The sequence below is a fragment of the Elephantulus edwardii genome, unplaced genomic scaffold (genome assembly GCF_000299155.1).
Source record: "Elephantulus edwardii isolate Elephantulus edwardi_28Jun2011 unplaced genomic scaffold, EleEdw1.0 scaffold00060, whole genome shotgun sequence".
Taxonomy (NCBI): Eukaryota; Metazoa; Chordata; class Mammalia; order Macroscelidea; family Macroscelididae; genus Elephantulus; species Elephantulus edwardii.
In genome coordinates this window covers 9808615-9824315 of record NW_006399810.1, presented here as the reverse complement: position 1 = coordinate 9824315, position 15701 = coordinate 9808615, and the positions used below count along the sequence as shown (strand labels likewise).

The 15701-nt window shown below is 42.4% G+C and overlaps 1 pseudogene; it reads right to left on the bottom strand.

The window, feature by feature from the left end:
• Positions 1-6876: 6876 nt before the first annotated feature.
• LOC102854937 overlaps positions 6877-15701 on the bottom strand; it is a 19683-nt pseudogene continuing 10858 nt past the window's right edge.

Genomic DNA, 15701 nt, shown 5'->3' with positions numbered 1-15701 from the left:
AAAAAAAAAAAGAAAGAAATACCTGGATAGTGTAGATAATTAACCTAATCAACTTCTAAAGCCATTGGTTAGAGGTAACTTAGAAGCACCTAGGAAGAAAGTCCTGGCAATCAACTTCTGATAGATCACAGGCATTAAAACCCTCTGAAGCAGTTTCACCTACCACATAATAGGTCACCATATTGGCCTGATGGTAAGTCAGAGTTTCCTTGTTTTCAGAAAACCTACCTCACAGCAAAGCTCACACAGTCGCACTTTCTGCACGACTCTGAGTTCTGGAGTCTTTAGGGATAAATAGAATAAAACAAAACTAAACAAAAGCCTTCAAGATTTAGAAATGGGAGGAATCAAGCTAATAAAAGATAGAAATGGCAGATTTTTGTAAGAGATATGCAGCACTATAGAAATCAAATTCATACACCATGAACAATCCATAATATGTATGCAAAAGCTTAACTAAAATCAGAGTCTTATACAGAAATGTATTGTATACCTCTCCCATATTCCCATTGATCCACTCAAAGTACCTGCCCAAGACAGGACAGATTTACCTTGCTCTTACGCAGACAGGTTAGCTAACAGAATTGAGGCAATCGATTAGATATAAAGCTTGGGGGAAGCTCAGTATTAAACTGTCGTTTTGTCAATAAAATGTCATTTCATCAATATAATGTCTGTGTGCCTGAATGTTTCTGCATAATTAATTCTGCTGATGCATTAAGGAATGTTATACACAATATTAATCAAAAAGTAGTGTCAATAGAAGGGTAATATATAAACCGAGATATAAAGATTACCCAGCTCTCTGAAAGCTCTAGTCCCACTGAGACACTTCTCATCTAGAAATATTTTTGTGTGTGTGTGTTGGAGTTTCCCCCGCCCATAAAACTGCTATTTTAAAAATTAGGCAGCCAAGGAGAAGTAATTAGAGTAATATGGGGAAACCTCCTGGGAAATTAATTTTTTATAAAACACTTTTTAATAAATTGCACTTAGTGTTTATAAAGTACTCTAAAGATGAAAATTGACCTGTGTTCTACGTACCTATGTACACACAATTACTCTCCGTGAATCCTCTTGCTGCTCCACACTGAACTACATTAACACTCTCATGTTTCCCCCTCTGGCTGTTTCCAAACATAATGTTTTGTCATCTTCAAATAGACTCTGAGAGTGTTCTTCCACCATATGGCTGAGGACAAGAGAGAATTCCCGAGCTCCAAAGGCTTTTTCAGCGACCCAGAAGCTGTTCCCATTTGCTTCTCCATTATTCCAGGTCCCTCTTCCATCCCAGCTTCGGTGGAGAGCAGGCGTTTAGGAAGCTGGAGAGGGAAAGTCATCAAGCTACTCAGCACACAGCCTCATTTTCTTGTCTCCTTCCTTAAGGACTCTTCCCTGTTCCTGACGCTGGTCTGCATTGCTTTCTCCACTTTTCTGTTGCATCACCCTTGCTTCTGTCACTCCTGTCATATGCTGAGTCCGAGGTCCAGAACTACATGCTGTTGTTGAATTGTGCACCTAACACATTATATTGAACTCCTAAGACTTGATTTTGTGAATGTGACGCTGTTTGCAAATCGAGGTTTTCTTTTGTTGCATTAATAAACACAACAACTCTACTGGAGCAGCATGTGCTCTAAACCAGTCCATCTGAGCAGTGACTTAGGGTAAAGTACACACAAACACACTTGGAGGGAACCCAGACTCCCACCTGTGTGTTTGAACTTCTAGATTGGTTCTTGGCTCCAGGCCCATATCCCCACTTGGAATCAAACCCTAAGACCACTCATTAGAGTAAGAGATAACATGGATTTGAATCCCAGGTTTACCGCTGGCAAACTCCATTACATACAAGAAGTTATTAACCTCAGAGTGTGCATCTGAAAAATGAGGGTAATAAGGACAATACCAACTTCATGTGTTTGTTGTGAAGGTTTAATGGCATTGTTGGCACTTCAATCCCTTTGATGTACTGTTATTGTCAGTCAAGTAGTTTTGTTGTTGTTGCTGTTAATCACTTCTGCTCTAATTCATGATGATCCCATCTTTGTTATATTTTAACCCATTGTTTCAGTTATTATTTAATGCCTTCCAGCTAGGGACTCATCCTCCAGGGCTGCATTAGACAATATTCTGCTGTGATCCATGAGATTTCCACTTGCCGATTTTCAGTAGAGTTCTCAGATGGTATAGTTAAGGCTCTCAGCTCCTAACCAAATGGGAGGAGATTTAAGTCCCTCAGGAGAAAGACCTGGGGATCTACTTTCAAAAAATTAATTATTAAAAACCCTAAGCTATACCCTGACACCTGTGGAGTGGCCGTAGGTCACACAACATGGCAGCATTCTCTCATTGACATTGAGTTGGAACCAACTAACTCATAGCTGACCCTCCAGGAGATTTCCAAGGCTATAAATAACAGAACAATTTGCATTAGCTCTCAAGGCTTGAAAATGACCCTCTGTTTTTTGGGACCACCAGACACAGCCCTGACCTCCAGGCTCCAGATTTTGGCCGAAGCCTATAGATTCTGGGTGACAATCCCTCAGCCCTGGTCTTCAGCTGTATATTGAAGTCCATTATAACGGCCTTTTTGCCTTCCAGTGGTCCCAGCTCAAAGTTCATCTGAGTGGGGATGCCATCCCTTTGGTGCTGACAGGCCTCATTCTTCTGACCCTTGGGTGTGGTGCCCTTCCTCAGCTTTGGGGAGTGGGCCACCCTCTCGCCAAACTGAATAGCAGTCCCACACTTTGCTTGGTGAAAACCTAATTCTTTGAAATATATAAAGCTCTGGCTCTATATTTTGAGATCTCAGAGGCAGTAGGTTTATGTCTTAAAAGGGATAATGAGAGATACACACTATACTAACATTACTTCATAAGAAGGACAACCAATTCTCAAATGGCATCTAGTGTAAGGGAGACTCACCGTGGGTCAGCATGCAAAGACAAGGTTTAGAGGGAACAAATGGAACTCAACTCTGGTGCTCACAGATTATGGGACACTAACTTTGTTGGGCATCTCCTAGGATGGTCCTAGTGACTTCAGAACCAGGCTGTCTACACTGACCTCTGAGTCACCAATCTGCACAGGACAATTATTGGGCTCCTTTTTAGGACTAAATTCTGAGTATGGTGAGACTCACATATAGGTGAGAATCAGCTAGTTTTGTGAACTGAATGAGCTCCAGAGATAGCACAGTCTGTTTGACTGTTTCTCAGAACTTCAGTGATTTGAGTGCACCCACCTACATCATAGAAGAAAGGACTGACAATCTGCATCCATAAATGATAACAGCTAATAAAACTCTATAGAACAGTTCTAATGTGCAACATGTAGTCACTGTTAATTGGAGTTAACTTGACAGCAACAGGTAGATATTTTGTTGGTTTGGTTTTTATGGATTGAATGCTATCCTCTCCAAAGACATGTTATGACTTTATTTTGAAACAGGTTCTTTGAAACTGTTATTGATTTATATGAAGACATACTGAAATAGGGTAGGTTCTAATCCAATGTTACTGGTGTTCTTATAAAATGAAGAGATACGTATTGTTGCAAACAAAGAAAACATCACATGAAGATGGAGACAGAGATTAGAATAATCTGCAGGCCAAAGAATATAAAGGATACCAGGAACCACTAAAAACTGGGGGGGGGGGGGGGGGTGGGGAGAAGGAAAGATTCTTCCTAGAGCCTCCAGAGAGAACAGAGTCCTACCAACACTTTCATCCAGATCTCCACCACACAGAACTGAGACAATACACCTTTTTTTTTCGTAAATGAAATTTTTATTTTATACTGGTTTACTTACAATGTTCTTATACACTGTTTTTCACACCAGATCTTTTCCATTTCCTTTACCCACTCCTCCCTCTACCCATCAAATCATATTCCCCTATGATTACCTCCCTGCCCATTCTCACCTCTCTGCTCTTACCCTTTCCCACTTAGAATCTTCATATACATTTTAATAGTTATATTTCTATTTCTACAATACTTGTCTTACACAGTATTTGTCCTTATGGGATTGAGTTAGTTCACTTAGCATAATGCTCTCCAGTCTCTTCCAAGTTATGTAATGATTTACAAAATCATTGTTCCTGCATGCTGTATTCCATCATGTGAATGTACCATAATTTCCCAAGCCATTTGATTGTGGTTGGATATTTGGGCTATTTGCATGTTCAGGTGAATACATTGCTATGAACTTTGGTGTATAAATCTCCATTTGTGTCTCAATTCTCATTTTCTCACGGTACGTTCCAAGCAGTGGAATGTTGTTGTTATGTGCCGTCGAGTCGCCTGCGACTCATAGTGACCCTATGTGCAACAGCACTAAACTCCGCTCTGTCCTGTGCCAATCGCACGGTCTCTGACACTCCCATCCCAATTATCCCAGTCACTGAATCAATCCACCTCATAGAGGGCCTTCCTCTCCTGCACTGTCCCTCCACCCTCCCAAGCATGATGTCCCTCTCTAAGGACCGGTCTCTCCTCACAACATGTCCAAAGTATGTTAGACGGAGCCTCAGAATCCTTGCCTCCAAGGAGCCACCCGGTTTAACCCTTTCCAGGACAAATCTGTTTGTTTTCCTAGCAGTCCACGGTATTCTCAATACTCTTCTCCAGCACCACAGCTCAAAGGCATCAATTCTCCTTCTATCCTCCTTGGTCATTGTCCAACTCTCTGATGCATAGCAGGTGATTGCGAAGACCATGGCCTGTATCAGACGCACCTTAGTCTCCAAAGAGACACCATTGCTCTTCAGCACTTTAGAGAGGTCCCTAACAGCAGACTTTCCCATGGCAATGCGCCTTTTAATTTCCTGGCTGCTGGTGCCAAGACTGTTGACTATGGAGCCAAGCAAACTAAAGCTGTGTACAATCTCAATCTCTTCACCATCCATCCTAATGCTGCCAATTGGTCCAGTGGTGAGAATCTTTGTCTTGACATTGAACCTCAATCCATATTGTAGGCTGCAGTCCTTGACACTCTGCAGCAGGCGCTTCAGGTCCTCTTCAGTTTCAGCAAGCAGGGTTGTGTCATCCGCATAACGCAGATTGTTGATAAATCGTCTACCAATCTTGACCCCACATTTCTCCTCATAAAGCCCAGCCTCCCGGATAATCTGTTCTGCATATAGGTTGAAAAGGTATGGAGATAGGATGCATCCCTGGCGTACGCCCTTCCCAATTTTGAACCATGCAGTGTTCCCTTGCTCTGTTCTGACGACTGCCTCCTGGTCCAAGTATAAGTTTGGCATTAGAACGATCAAGTGTTCTGGGATTCCCATTCTTCTCAGAGTCAGCCATAGTTTGTTATGATCTACACAGTCAAATGCCTTTGCAGTGGAATAGATGGGTTATATGGAATTTATATGTTCAGCTTTTTGAGGAAACACTAAATTGCCTTCCAGAGTGGTTGTACCATTTTACAATCCCACCAACAGTGTATGTCAATTCCTATCTCTCCACACCCTCTCCAACATTTATTACTTGATGTCCTGTTAAACTTTGCTACTGTATCTCATTGTGATTTTGATTTGCATCTCTCTTACTGCCAATGATTTTGAGTATTTCTTCATTTGTCTGTTGGCCATCCAAATATCTTCCTTTGTGAAAATTCTTTCCAGAGACAATATAATTCTAGTTGAGATTTTTTTCAAATCATTCCATTTGTGATCCTTTGTTACAACAATCAAGAAAATGAGTACAATGCCCGAGTTTGGAAAGCATGAAAGGTGGTGACTAGCAAGACTGTTTTGAAGACACCTTTTACCCATGATCCCCCAAGGCCAAAAGCAGTCACATGCAAGGCCCAGAATCGACCTACCCTGAGGTCAGATTTAGGATTGTTGTTGTTGTTGTTAGGTGACATCAGTCAAGTACAACTTATAGGACCCTATGAACAACAGATCTAAATCCCGTCCTATCCTCTGCCACCCTCACAATCTCTGACACTCTTGAGCCATTGCTACAGTCACTGTGTCAATCCACCTAGTCGGGGCTCTTCTTCACTGTCCCTCCACCTTCCAAGCATGATGTCCCTTCCTCTTTTCTAGCAACATGCCCAAATTATATGAGACGAGGCTTTATTCTCTTTGACTCCAAGGAGTACCCTCGCTGCACCTTCTCCAAGACATTTTTCTGTTGACTGTCATGTAATCTTCAGTATTCTTCTCCAATACCACAGCTCAAAGGCATCAATTCTTCTTCTGCCATCCTTGTTCATTGTCCAGCTCTAAGAAGCATAGCAAGTGGTTGAAAAGACTGTGCTCTGAATCAGATTCATCTTAGTCCTCAAACTAAAATCATCGCTCCTCAATAATTTGGAGGGGTCCCTGACTGCACACGTTCCCAAGTACAATGCATCTTCTAATCTCCTAGTCATACCAAGTGTATTGTTCATACCAAGTGTATTGCTTGTGGATACAAGTAAGATAAAGTCATTGACAGTTTCACTCTTTTCCCGAACTATCATAATGTTACTTATCAGTCTAGTGGTGAGGATTTTTGCAAAATAGTATAATCTGCGAAGGTTATTGATGAGGCTTCATACAATCCTGATGCCACATTCTTCTTTATAGAGTCCAGTTTCTTGAATAATTTGCCAATTACAGTGACTCTTAGAACTGCACATTTTTAGAAACAAAATGCCAAGGACTATGTGGTTTGGCCTTCAAAGAATTTCCATTCCTGAATGCAATCGGACTCCAAGTGACTCTCCTTTAGTTTTCATCAGATGCTGTAGGAATGAGCATGTTAGACACAGATGCAGTAGTTGACCATGAACCAATCACTAGATTGATGGGAAGATTTCTGTTTGTTTGTTTGTTTGTCTGTTTGTTTCCAGGGAGGGCTTCACGGCTTTTATTAAAGGTCCCAACAACACTTTTCCTTCTCCACTTCCTGCTCTGTGGCCTCCTTGGCCCTCTTGACTTGGATCCCGAACAGCTGGGCGTAGGGACCGCCATGCAGAGACTAGCCTTGAAGCCCTTCTCTTCCTGCATGATGACCCGGCCTTTCCCCTCCTTGTAGACATTCTGGATGGGCATTACAGATCCCATCAGTTGAGCGGCCAGTTTGAGTTCCTCAGCAGAACCGTCTCCCTTCTTGGGAAGAGGTGAGCTTGGAGTGATACTCCTTCAGAGGCTGCACATTGGCCCGCAAGGACTCAGTGGACTTGTTTCTCCTCTGTGGGTCCACGGAGATATCGATGGTCCGAGTCACCTTCTTGTGGATGCCGGCTTCGTCCAGGATGCCCAGTTCTTCCAGGCTGAAGCCCCCCACCCCCACCCCGGCTCACACTGTGGTGTGACATCGCACCGCGTGGGCAACACACTGTGGGCAGGCTGGGACTGGATGCGGGGACGGGAAGATGCGGCCTTGCGTCTGCGGATCTTCCAGGATGGCTGGTTGAACCACGTGGCCACGCGCCGTCGTCAGTCTGTGAAAGTGAGGCTTCAAGACCATGTCATTCCGGAGGGCGCCATGGCTGCCTACCTAAGCCCTTCTCCAAGCCAAACAACAAAGCAGAAAGAAGATTGATGTTTTGAACCCACCCAGCAGCATCTTGAAAGGCCTGGCCTTTTGCTTGCGTAAAGGTTATCACCAAGGCAACAAAGAAATTCTATTAATGTCGTTCCAATCAATTTACCAGATCGATGATTTTACAAAGGCTAACTGGTTTCTCTAAGGAAACCTGGTGTTACAAGAGTTAAATGCTGGGCTTCTAACTAGTAAGTTGGCAGTTCTGTAGGAAAAGGACCTGGCAATCTGTTTCCATAAAGATCACACTCAAGGAAACTGCATAGGGTCACTGCGAGTCTGAGAAGGGACCCAGTGGCACACAACCACCACCACCACAACTGATCTCTCTACACCTCAGTTCATGTATCAAATGCTATGACAATTGAATTGTCTCATCAAAACATGAGGGTTAAATGAGTTAATGTATGCCAAGTGCTTAAACCCCACCCTGGCATACGGTAAGCATCTGCAAGTTTTCCTTATTCTTTTTTATTGTGCTTTGAGTGAAAGCTTTCAAAGCAAATTGGTTCTTTGTACACATCCTGGTTTTTCATATTTATTACAATATCTACAGTGTAGTTACACTATTCCCACTCCCTTCCTGTAATTCTCATTTCCATTAATCCTCTTCTCCTGCCGCTTCCTGTTTTCAGGGCTTTATCTCTGCACAAAGACTGCTTTGTTGACCTTAAATGATTGGTTACACTAAGAAGTGAGCATCTGCCTAGTATTATCTTATTGTTGTAGTTAAATATTGTTGAGTTGGAACTGAACTATAAGTGACCCTCCAATGGATTTTTAGAGGCAGTAAATCACACAGGAGGAGATTGTCCTTCTTTCACACCTTTGGACTGGCAGTGCAATTCCTTACCACTAAGCCACCAGAGCTTCCTTGGGTTACTTTAGTGGTCTATCCATTATCTGGTTGAATACTGACTCATAGGAGTGAGTTTTGTTCCAAATTCAAAGCTTGACTAAGGGTCAAAGTCTTAGAGGCTTCCCAAATCTCTCTCAGACCAATAAGTCTAGTTCTTTAATGCTTTTGAGCTTTGTTCCACACTTCCCCAGACTCTATCCAGGACTTTCTAATGGAATCCCTAGTAGAGTGGACAACAATGGTGGCTGAGCATCATCCTGGTCTGGTCTCAGGGCTGTGGAAGTAATGGCTTGCTGGCTCCATTGGTCCTTTGGACTGATTGTTTCCATACATCTTTGCTTTCCCCACTTCTTCCTTTCTCTAGACAGAGGGAGACCAATAATCGCACCCTACATGACTAGTCAAAAGCTTTCCAGACCAAATCAGATGCTTTATGGATGATATCAGTGTCTTTATGGATGATATTATGCCAACTGACTGATGTCCCCCAAGACATGGTTCCAAGTCCTCAGCACCAGCAACTCCTGTTCATAGGGTATTTGGTTGTGACTAAGTGGGTCAACCAGTAATTAATTGACTGTGAGCAATAGTTGAGAGAACACACTATCTTAAGACCCGTCTTGGTTGTGATTAAGACATTCACATGGCATTGTCCTCTAATAGTTCTCCTATATACAAGGAACATGTACAAGTTTTCGCTTTTGGGTTTCAGGTTTAGGTTTTTAGGCACACGCATCTATACAAATTCTAACAATCACCATTGGTGGTGGTTGTTGTTGTTATGTGCTGTTGAGTCGCTTGTGATTCATAGCAACCCTATGCACAACAGCCCTAAACTCTGCTCTGTCCTGTGACAATCGCACCATCTCCGACACACCCATCCTAATTACCCCAGTAACTGAATCAATCCACCTCATAGAGGGCCTTCCTCTCCTGCGCTGTCCCTCCACCCTCCCAAGCATGATGTCCCTCTCCAAGGACCGGTCTCTCCTTACAACATGTCCAAAGTATGTTAGACGGAGCCTCAGAATCCTTGCCTCCAAGGAGCCATCGGTTTCACCCTTTCCGGGAAAAATCTATTTCCTAGCAGTCCATAGTACCCTCAATACTCTTCTCCAGCACCACAGCTCAAAGGCATCAATTCTCCTTCTATCCTCCTTGGTATGATGCATAACAAGTGATTGCAAAGACCATGGCCTGTATCAGACACACCTTAGTCTCCAGAGACACATTGCTCTTCAGTACTTTGGAGAGGTCCCTAACAGCAGACTTTCCCATGGCAATACATCTTTTAATATCCTGGCTACTAGTGCCAAGAGTGTTGACTGTGGAACCAAGCAAACTAAAGCTGTGAACAATCTCAATCTCTTCATCATCCATCCTGATGCTGCCAATTGGCCCAGTGGTGAGAATCTTTGTCTTCTTGACATTGAGCCTCAATCCATATTGGAGGCTGCAGTCCTTGACCCTCTAGTTACAACAAATTAATCTTAACTGGCCTTAATCCCTATACCTATAAATACTCATTTGAACAGAGACTCTGAAGATGTTGTTCATTAAATTAAATATGAGATCAAACTTTTTCCACGAAGTTAGTAGAGTGAACAAAAGTGTATTAATTATATTTTAATACTGAAAATGCTTTGTTTTTATTTTTTTCACTGTTGCACATTTTCTTACCCCCACCTCCTGCAGCCCTCCCTGCAATGCACCCCGTTTTCCAGATTCTTATTGTATATATAATGCCTAATCATTTATTCCTTTCAGACAGTTCTTCCTCTCATCTGATCTATTACAGTGTTCATTATCTATCCACTCTTTTCACATTCTCTCCTCAACCTTCCCATGTCTGCCCTAACAGTGGTGTTGTGTAGTATTTGTCCTTTCATGGTTGAGCTATTTCACTCAGCATAATGTCCTCCAGTCTCCCACATGTTGAGTAATGTTTTACAAGTTCATTGTTTTTCATTGCTGTGTAATATTCCATTGTGTGGATGTACCATACTTTTTCCTACCTCTTCAAAATTGTGAATAATGCAGCAGGAAACATGTGTGTATTGTATTGTATTGTATTGTATTGTATTGTATTGTATTGTATTGTATCGTATCGTATCGTATCGTATCATATTCTATTAATGATTCACTATATAGATGGTATACCAATTGACATATTTCAGCTAACAGATGCTGCCCTGGAGGTGCTCGCCAAGTTGTGTCAATAAATCTGGAGAACACTTGGCCAACTGACTGGAAGAGATCTATAATTGTTCCTATCCCAAAGAAGGGCGAGCCAACAGAGTGTGGAAACTATAGAACAAGATCATTGATTTCATGTGCAAGCAAGATTCTACTGAAGATTATCCAAAAACGACTGGAACAGCACATCAGCAGAGAACTGCCAGAAGTCCAGGCTGGGTTTAGAACGGGGCGTGGTTGTGTTGTTGTTGTTGTTATGTGCCGTCGAGTCGTTTCCGACTCATAGCGACCCTATGCACAACAGCCCTAAACCCTGCTCTGTCCTGTGCCAAACGCACCGCCTCTGACACACCCATCCCGATTACCCCAGTCACCGAATCAATCCATCTCATAGAGGGTCTTCCCCTCCTGCGTTGTCCCTCAACCCTCCCAAGCATGATGTCCCTCTCCAAGGACCCGTCCCTCCTGGCAACATGTCCAAAGTATGTCAGACGAAGCCCCAGAATCCTTGCCTCCAAGGAGTAGCTTGGTTTAATTCTCTCCAAGATAAATCTGTTTGTTTTCCTGGCAGTCCAGGGTACATTCAGTACCCTTCTCCAGCACCATAGCTCAAAAGCATCCACTCTCCTTCTGTCCTCCCTAGTCATTGTCCAACTCTCTGATGCATAACAAGCGATTGCAAATACCATGGCCTGTATCAGGCGCACCTTAGTCTCCAGAGAGACACTGTTGCTCCTGAGTACTTTAGAGAGGTCCCTAACAGCAGACTTTCCCATCGCGATATGCTTTTTGATTTCCTGGCTGCTGGTGCCAAGAGTGTTGACTGTGGAGCCGAGCAAACTGAAGCTGTGAACAATCTCAATCTCTTCACCATCCATCCTGACGCTGCCAATTGGTCCAGTGGTGAGAATCTTTGTCTTCTTGACATTGAGCCTCAGTCCATACTGAAGGCTGCAGTCCTTGACCCTTCGCAGCAAGTGCATGAGGTCCTCCTCAGTTTCAGCAAGCAGGGTTGTGTCATCTGCATAACGTAGATTGTTAATAGATCTTCCACCAATCCTGATGCCACAATTCTCCTCATAGAGCCCAGCCTCTCGGATAATCTGCTCTGCATACATGTTGAAAAGGTATGGAGACAGGATGCATCCCTGGCGTACACCCTTCCCAATTTTGAACCATGCAGTGTTACCCTGCTCTGTTCTGACTACTGCCTCTTGGTCCAAGTACAGGATTCACATTAGCACAATTAAATATTCTGGGATTCCCATTCTTCTCAGAGTCAGCCACAGTTTGTTATGATCCACACAGCCAAATAAATGCCTTTGCATAATCAATGAAACACAGATAGACATTCTTCTGGTATTCTGATTCACTATATAGATATTATACCAATTGACATATTTCAGCTAACAGATGCTGCCCTGGAGGTGCTCGCCAAGTTGTGTCAAGAAATCTGGAGAACACTTGGCCAACTGACTGGAAGAGATCTATAATTGTTCCTATCCCAAAGAAGGGTGACCCAACAGAGTGTGGAAACGATAGAACAAGATCATTGATTTCATGTGCAAGCAAGATTCTACTGAAGATTAACCAAAAACGACTGGAACAGCACATCAGCAGAGAACTGCCACAAGTCCGGGCTGGGTTTAGAACGGGGCATGGTACTAGGGATATTGTGCTAATGTTAGATGGATCTTAGCTGAAAGCAGGGAATACCAGAGGAATGTATATCTGTGTTTCACTGATTATGCAAAGGCATTTGACTGTATGGATCATAACAAACTATGGCTGACTCTGAGAAGAATGGGAATCCCAGAACACTTGATTGTGCTAATGAGAAACCTATACACAGAGCAAGGGAACACTGTATGGTTCAATATTGGGAAGGGCGTACACCAGGGATTTGTCCTGTCTCCTCCATACCTTTTAAACCTGTATGCAGAACAGATTATCTGGGAGGCTGGGCTCTATGAGGAGAAATTTGGGGTCAAGATTGGTGGAAGATCTATCAACAATCTGCATTATGCAAATGACACAACCCTGCTTGCTGGAACTGAGGAGGACCTGAAGCCCTTGCTGCAGAGAGTTAAGGACTGCAGCCTCCAATATGGATTGAGGCTCAATGTCAAGAAGACAAAGATTCTCACCACTGGGCCAATTGGCAGCATCAGGATGGATGATGAAGAGATTGAGATTGTTCACAGCTTTAGTTTGTTTGCTTGGTTCCACAGTCAACACTCTTGGCACTAGTAGCCAGGAAATTAAAAGATGTATTGCCATGGGAAAGTCTGCTGTTAGGGACCTCTCCAAAGTGCTGAAGAGCAATGGTGTCTCTCTGGAGACTAAGGTGCGTCTGATACAGGCCATGGTCTTTGCTATCACTTGTTATGCATCAGAGAGTTAGACAATGACTAGGAATGATAGAAGGAGAATGGATGCCTTTGAGCTGTGGTGCTGGAGAAGAGTATTGAGAATACCATGGACTGCTAGGAAAATAAACAGATTTGTCCTGGAAAGGGTTAAACCAGGTGGCTCCTTGGAGGCAAGGATTCTGAGGCTCCGTCTAACATACTTTGGACATGTTGTAAGGAGAGACCGGTCCTTGGAGAGGGACATCATGCTTGGGAGGGTGGAGGAACAGCACAGGAAGGGAAGGCCCTCTATGAGGTGGATTGATTCAGTGACTGGGGTAATCGGATGGGTGTGTCAGAGATGGTGCGATTGGCACAGGACAGAGCAGAGTTTAGGGCTGTTGTACATACGGTCGCTGTGAGTCACAAGTGACTTGACTGCACATAACAACAACAAAACATATGCCAACCATGGTCCAGAAATATCCTTTCATTGATGTTGCCAACATCTTCATTATGTATACATCATAAGCCCCATTTTACAGTTAAGAAAAGTGAAGTAAAGGATTAAGTGCTCATCCCAAGGTCACATAACTATATGCAAGTGAAAACACCAGACATTAACTTGGAACTGTCAGATTTCCATGGCACTGTTAGGGTCTAAATTTCAACCCCTTGCCATCCTTCAACATTTATGTTGGAACTGTAATCTCTGTATCTTGGAATGTGACCTTGTTTAGAAAGATAAATTTTGAAGATAATATAGATTAAGTTAATATGAGATCACACTGTAGTAGGATGGAACTTAATTCAATTTGGGTTGTGTCCGATGAAAGACACAGACCCAGAGGAAGGGTGACCATGTGAAGATGCATCTACAAACTGAAGAACCTTGGGTCTACCAGACGCTGAGGAAGACAAGGAAGGGCTGAGCCTCCTGTAAGCATTCGGAGAAAACAAGACCCTTTTGACAACCTAATTTTACATTACTGTTCTCCTGTGAATGAACACACTTCTGTTGTTTAAAGCCACACATTTTGTTGTAGTACCCCTCAGAAATTAACACAGTCAGGCTCTTCCTACTGAACCACACTGCCTCATCCATTACATCATCTCTAGGTACATATAAAATACTGATCTATGTTTCCTGAGTTTATCCTTATATATAACTGATATTTAAGATCCTGTTCAGATCCAATTAGAAAATTATTGGCAGAGGATAGGAAAAGACACTTCACCAGAAAGAACATTCAGATGACCAGCAAGAACATGAAGAAATGTTCAAGATCATTAGCTATTTGAGAAATGCAAGTCTAAACAGCAATGGTGTATCATCTCACTCCAGTGACAGTAGCAAAATTCAGCAAGGCAAAGAACAAATGTGGGTGAGGGTGTGGAAAGATTGGAACTCTCATACACTGCTGACAAGCATATAAAATGGTGCAACCATAAAAGAAAGCAGTTCAGTGCTTTTACCATTACAGCCAGAAATCCCTCTACGAGGTATAGAGCCCAAAGAAATAAGAGCATCTATATAAACAAATTTATGCACATTCATGTTCATTGTAGCATTATTTATAATTACAAAGAGTTGGAAACAACCTATATGGCCATTAATCAGTGAAAAGATAAAGGAACTGTGGTATATTCACACAATGAAATACTATGGAACACTAAAGAACAATAAAATAATTTTTAAATACTGTATAACAATAATGCGCCTTGAGGACATGACTCTGAGTGACATAAGTCAGTAACAATAGGGAAAATATTATAAAAGGCCAGTATTATTTTAAAAGTAAGAAAATGTTTACACACAGGTAGAATAACTTTTGGATGGTGACCAGGAATAAAGAGAGAGGAGGAAGAGAGTTAAAATAACTAAATAGATAATGTTGTTGTGTGTGCCATCAGGTTGCCTGCAATTCATAGTGACCCTATGAACAAGAACGCTAAACCCTGCTTTATCCTGAGCCAACCTTATTGTCTCTGACACACTTATCCCATTACCCCAGTCACTGAATCAATACATCTCATTAAGGGTCTTCCTCTCTTGCATTGTCCCTCCACCCTTCCAAGCATAATGTCTCTCTCCAAGTACTGGTCCTTTCTTGCAACATATCCAAAGTATGTCAGACAAAGCTTCAGAATCCTTGCCTCCAAGGTGCAGCCTGGTTTCATCCTCTGCAGGATGAACCTGCTGTTCTCCTAGCAGTCCATGGTATATTTAATACTCTTCTCAAGCACCAGACCTCAAAGGCATTAATTCTCCTTCTATCATCCCTAGTCATTGTCCAGCTTTCTGATGCATAGCATGTAATTGTGAAGACCATAGCCTGTATCAGGCACACCTTAGTCTCCAGACTGACATCATTGCTCTTCAATACTCTGGTGAGGTCCCTGAAAGCAGACTTCCCCAGTGCAATTCATCTTTTGATTTCCTGGCTGCTGGTTCCAAGAGTGTTGATTATGGAGCAAAACATTAGACATATATTAATATGAGTGAAAGGAAAGACAATACACAATAAGGAGATTATTAGCACAATATCACTACAGAAAGGGAAGACATGGAGAGATATAGAAAAATTAACAGAAATCATAATTATAGGGAGGAAGTGGGCAAAGTGTAATCTCATTGTGGGTATTGAAATTCATGTTGTAGAATAAAAATATATGTGAATATGTGAATGGCTGAATGAAAAATTAATTTTTTCTGTAAATTTGTCACTCAAATTACAAGAAAA